Genomic DNA, 6,338 nt, shown 5'->3' with positions numbered 1-6,338 from the left:
AGTTACAATGGCCAGCCACCCATTTACAATTGGGGGCCCGAAACTAGTCTTCCTAGTAGTCTCTTTAGCTTGATGTACAACTATTCCTTATGACTGGCATTACACAAGCCGTAAGCTCAGTCATCCCATGTCTCTTATACGATAAGCGCATTGCACGGTTACAAAAGATAGATTACAAAGAATGTAGCGACACAAAAGGTAATGTTAACCAAAGTGGTTAACATTTAGAAATCCAAGATTTCTCTTTTCTCTCCTTTTTGGTTGTCCATGGTTAATATGTAATAAATATGAAGAGTCATCATTTCATTAACTTTTTCAAGCATTAATCAATACAAACTAAAACGAAACCTTTGAAAAAATATTCTTATGCTTGAAAATCTCACAAATATATTTAATGAAAATACAAAAAACATTTTGGTGCCATATATCTATACAGGATTAAGGACAACCCCCACCTCCCTCCACGTGGGCAAAGGAGGTGGGGTTAATTCAAATTCCTGCATTCCTCCCTCTACGTGAAGTTCACGCTGCTTGAGTTTCGCGCTTGGGCTCCACCTTCGGTTCACCGGGTCCAGTCACATTTCGCCTGCTGTTCCAATCGCGTGCGGCGCTTCACCTCGCCTGCTGTTCCAGTCGTCATCACCTTAGGGTCGTGTGCGGCACTTCACCTTGCCTGCCATTCCAGTCGTCATCACCTCCAGGTCGCCTTGAGCTCTACCTCCACAGTTTGTACTGTTATGTAAACACCAGCAATAGGCCTTAGCACACGCCTGCTGGTGGTGGCCCAATGGGCGGAGCCACGGGAGGCGTGCATTGGCAATATAGTGGAGGGAGGTCGCAGGGATGGCAACACGTATGCATGGCCCGATGGGCGGAGCCGCAGGAGAGGCGACGAGACTAGTGAGTTGTGCGGGCGGCGTGCACATTCGCAGGGATGGCGACGCGTACGCATGCGTGAGTCCGCAATTGCATGAGTCCGTGGCATAGTAGTTTGTGTGGGCAGCGGTAGTTTGTGTGGGGTCCACTGGTGCCGGGCCCAGGTGTGTGAGTGGTACGTAGCCAGCACCAGCACTTGCGAGATGCGCCCACAACATAGTGGCACACAAATCTGGCTGCTGTTGAGCCCCTGCGGGCAGATGCGTGTCCACTAGTAGCTGGCACCTAGCTTGAGAGTCCTCAACGAGGAGCTAGGGTGGCCCAATTTCCACAAATAGATTTAATCTGCATGCACAAATCTGATCTCTAATGAAGGATTAGCAAGCTTCGAAAGGTGAAAGCGAGCTAGGCATTCAATGGTTTTAAGCATAACGATGATAAGTATACACATCTGTTTATTGAAAGCTTAATTGTAAGCAGGCAATGGATCCCTGCAGCTAATCAACAACTACTAGAAAGCATAATTTGGATTCATGTAGCTAATTGTAGGCTAATCAGAGCTACTAATTAAGAGACCAACCGTGAGGTCCGTGGATATGGTCGTTGTAAATAGTAATAAGGGTGAGCTTAAGTTAGTACCGACAGCACTGAGTGCAACACTAGCATGTGTCAACACGTGTAAACAAAATTATTAATTTGCGCATTAATAAAAAAGCATTATCATATCTGACGACCTATAATTACTAATTAAGGTCGAATTGTAGAGAGAGATAGAGAGTGTGTGTATTGCACCCGTGCATTGGTTGGGTGATTACGAGCGTAGCAGTTGGATACAACCAAAGATGCAATGGGCTCCAGAGGGCAAACGGCTGCAAACCCACGCGTGGAAAATCTACATGGAAGTGTAAAAAGGAGGTTGGAAAGCTGTCTCGGACCTGAAATGTTACGGGTTGTGTATGTATGTGTGTGTGTGTGTGTGTGTGTGTATCAATACCAATAAAACTAAAACTAGAAATTGAAGGGCATATATATATATATATATGAAATTGTAAGTCCCTTTTGTTTAATGCACATGATATTTTACATATTCCTCAGATTTATTTTCATCCATCTTTTTAAATTAGTTTCCTAAAAGTTCTAAAAGTGTATTTTGTAAAATGATTTTGGACTTTTTAAATAAAAAATGATTTGTTTTGTTTTATATATATATATATATATATATATATATATATATATATATAGAGAGAGAGAGAGAGAGAGAGAGAGAGAGAGAGAGAGAGAGAGAGAGTGTAGAATAATTTGGGTTTTTTAATAAAAAAATGATTGAGAAAAAGTGGTTGCATTTTGGCTAGCCTTCAGATTTTTAAAAATTTTGGTTATTCTATGTATGCCAGGCACCTCAGTCTGTCAGCTTTGAGCTCCACGTCGTCGTACCTTCGCCTCCTCGAGCTCCTCGACTGCCTTTGCCTCCTCCAAGTGCTTCATTGCTCAAGGTCTTTTATTTTGCTCAAGGTCATTTTATATATACAAAATGTATTATATAAACAAAGTTTATACAAGATAAAGGGAGAGCGTAGAATGATTCGTTTTGTTTTAAATTTGTGCATCAATAAAAAAGCATTATCATATCTGACAACTTATAATTACTAATTATAGGTCCAATTGTATACATGAGTGTTATATGTGTGTGTGTGTGTGTGTGTGTGTGTGTATAAGATTTAAATAAAAAAAGATTTGGATTGTTTTGTTTTAAATAAAAGATTTATTTATATAGAATATATATAGAGAGAGAGGACTACCTAAAGATTTCAAACAAAATGTATTATATATATCTATCTATATCTATACAAGATTAACCACAACTCCCCCTCCCTCCACGTGGCCAGCCAAAAGCAGGGTTAATTCAAAAGGAGGGTTAATTAGCGCAAAATACAGAGGTGCTTTGTTTTTGAAAATATGCGCTCCAGCCAAAAGTGTGATCATGCTTGCACTTCACGCATGCGGTCCACCTCCATGTTCACCTGCTCCAGTCCACATCCACGTTCTACAGTCCGTACACCTATAATGGTGATGCTAATATGAGCGTATAGCCATCCAACCATGTGACACATCATCGATGTGCGTCTCTCTAAAGGCTGTGTGGCATCTCCCATCGCTCACCTGTGCAACTGTGTTAATTGACTGAAGGCCTCACCCCCCGTCTGTGTTGCAAAACCAAGCCCAAAACTGAGATAGCCTCTGCAAAGTGTGCATCGAGGTGGCCAGCTTTGAAGGCAAGCATGCAAAAGGAGGTATAATTTGACAGTAGGAGGCAGAAGAAGGTTTTAAAACACACACAAAAATGCACTGCAAACCAGAACTGGTACTGCACTGTTACCTTGAACTTGATGCATTCATGGATGGGAGAGGAGGCTATTCATGAACGGCTCAATGTCAACGGTGCGGCCAACGGCAGCCCCTTCGCCATGGCCTCTGCAGAGTGTGCATTGAGGTGGCCAGCTTTGAAGGCAAGCATGCAAAAGGAGGTATAATTTGATAAGTAAGCAATGCCGTGTTCAGCTTGGTTTTATAATTTGACAGTAGGAGAGAGAAGAAGGTTTTAAAACGAACACAAAAATGTGCTACAAACCAGAATTGGTACTGCGCTATTACCTTGAACTCGATGCATTCATGGATGGGAGAGGAGGCTATTCATGAACGGCTCGATGTCAACGGTGTGGCCAACGCAGCCCCTTTGCCATGGCCAGAAGGAAACGATCGATCACTGCCTTGGTTTTTGTTGTGAATCCTGAGAAGCCCATGGGACCGAATCCCTTCTACATTGATGGCTATTGCCTTGCAATTGATCCCGCGACCTGCATGATGATCGGCGTGTATGTTGAAAGGCTTCTTGGTGTTGGTGACCCAGAGAGCATTGCCCCTCATACCTCTTATGCTCGAATTATTGACATGAACGCCTTCAAGAACAAATTTCTTTATGAAAGTTAGAGAGTGGTTCTCATGATAAGTGTAAGGGAGTTCACTAAAGGAGTAGTTTAAAACTCTTTGATCTATGAAGCTTGATGTTTTAAATATACCCATTTTGTTAATTAGCGCAAAATACGAAGGTGCTTTGTTTTTGAAAATATGTGCTCCAGCCAAAAGTGTGATCACGCTTGCACTTCACGCATGCGGTCCACCTCCATGTTCACCTGCTCCAGTCCACGTCCACATTCTACAGTCCGTACACGTATGATGGTGATGCTAATATGAGTGCACAGGCGTCTAGCCACATGACACATCATCGGTGTGCGTCTCTCTAAAGGTTGTCTGGCATCTCCCATCGCTCAGCTGTGCAACTATGTTAATTGACTGAAGGCCTCACTCCCCGTCTCTACGTTGCAAACCAAGCCCAGAACTGGGATAGCCTCTGCAGAGTAGCCTCTGCATAGTGTGCATCGAGGTGGCCAGCTTTGAAGGCAAGCATGCAAAAGGAGGTATAATTTGACAGTAGGAGGCAGAAGAAGGTTTTAAAACACACACAAAAATGCACTACAAACCAGAACTGGTACTGCACTGTTACCTTGAACTCGATGCATTCATGGATGGGAGAGGAGGCTATTCATGAATGGCTTGATGTCAACGGTGCGGCCGACGGCAGCCCCTTCACCATGGTCTCTGCAGAGTGTGCATCGAGGTGGCCAGCTTTGAAGGCAAGCATGCAGAAGGAGGTATAATTTGATAAGTAAGCAATGCCATGTTCGGCTTGGTTTTATAATTTGACAGTAGGAGGCAGAAGAAGGTTTTAAAACGCACACAAAAATGTGCTACAAACCAGAACTGGTACTGCGCTGTTACCTTGAACTCGATGCATTCATGGATGGGAGAGGAGGCTATTCATGAACAGCTCGATGTCAACGGTGCGGCCAACGTAGCCCCTTCGCCATGGCCAGAAAGAAACGATCGATCACTGCCTTGGTTTTTGTTGTGATACCTGAGAAGCCCATGGAACCAAATCCCTTCTGCATTGACGGCGGCTATTGCCTTGCAATTGATCCCGCGATGTGCATGATGATCGGCGTGTATGTTGAAAGGCTTCTTGGTGTTGGTGACCCAGAGAGCATTGCCCCTCATACCTCTTATGCTCGAATTATTGACATGAACGCCTTCAAGAACAGATTTCTTTATGAAAGTTGACACAATATGTGTCCTCTACATGGGGAACATGCATGTTGTTCAAACAATATGTGTCCTCTACATGGGGAACATGCATGTTGTTGAGACAAAGAGAGTGGTTCTCACGATAAGTATAAGGGAGTTCACTTTAAAACTCTTTGATCTATGAAGCTTGATGTTTTAAATATACCCATTTTGTTAACTTCAAGGTAATAAACTATGGTTAAACTTACAACTTTTTTCATTCTTTGTATTTAAAAAATCGAGGATGTATGTAAAACTTTATGTAAGTCAATGAAATTGTAAGCTCCTTTTGTTTAACTCACATGATATTTTACATATTCCTAGGTGAATCCCTTGAGCCCGCACTCTCATCCATCTTTTTTAATGAGTTTCCTAAAAGCTAAAATTAGGTGAAGTGCCTTCAGACATATATAGATATATATACAAATACATATACATATATATATGTATGCATATGCATATGCATATACATATACATATACATATACATATACATATACAAATATATATACATATGTATATATATATGTATATGTATATGCATATACATATACATATACAAATACGTATACATACATATATGTATGTATATGCATATGCATATGCATATACATATACATACATACATACATACATACATACATACATACATACATATATATATATATACATATATTCATGTGGGTACCTTTTTACCATTCATTCACTTGAGCGTAGTTAGGTCTTAATCTATTCTACATACGTGTGATTTAGTTTGTGATTCCCCGTTTGGGTTATTTTCATAATCCATAATTTCTTCTAGATTAAATAAAATTTAAATTATATTTCATTAATATATTTCTTAATGATGTACAGTATGGATAACGAGGGGAAAATTGTGAGGTGTTCCATGGACGTTGAGGATAGAAGCCATCGTGCAGAGTATTCAAGACCTCAACAATCTGAGGTAAGAGAAGATAATGAGAAGACTCAACGAATAATGCATGCTTTTAAGCAATGCGAGAGGAAACTAAAAACCTCTACTAAGTGGGTGCGACATAACCATGGTAAGAAGACTCGAAATGGAAAGAAGATAATAAATGTAACATCAGAGAATATACTCCATTTTGTCAATGACACAAACTCCCATGTGTTAAATGTGGAGAGCTTGATTACTGGTCTTGGTCAGTGCATAAGAAATCATGGAAGTGGGGAGAGCAGTTCAACTCGAGAATCAGTTTCTGCCATTATAAGTGGCAATCACGAGATCAAGGATATTGTCGAAGCTACCTACCTCCACATAA

The sequence above is a fragment of the Cibotium barometz genome, chromosome 16 (genome assembly GCF_041138505.1).
Source record: "Cibotium barometz isolate CiBa-2024 chromosome 16, ASM4113850v1, whole genome shotgun sequence".
NCBI classification, from domain to species: domain Eukaryota; kingdom Viridiplantae; phylum Streptophyta; class Polypodiopsida; order Cyatheales; family Cibotiaceae; genus Cibotium; species Cibotium barometz.
The sequence above is the reverse complement of the archived record's forward strand: the minus strand, read 5'-3'. Positions refer to the sequence as shown.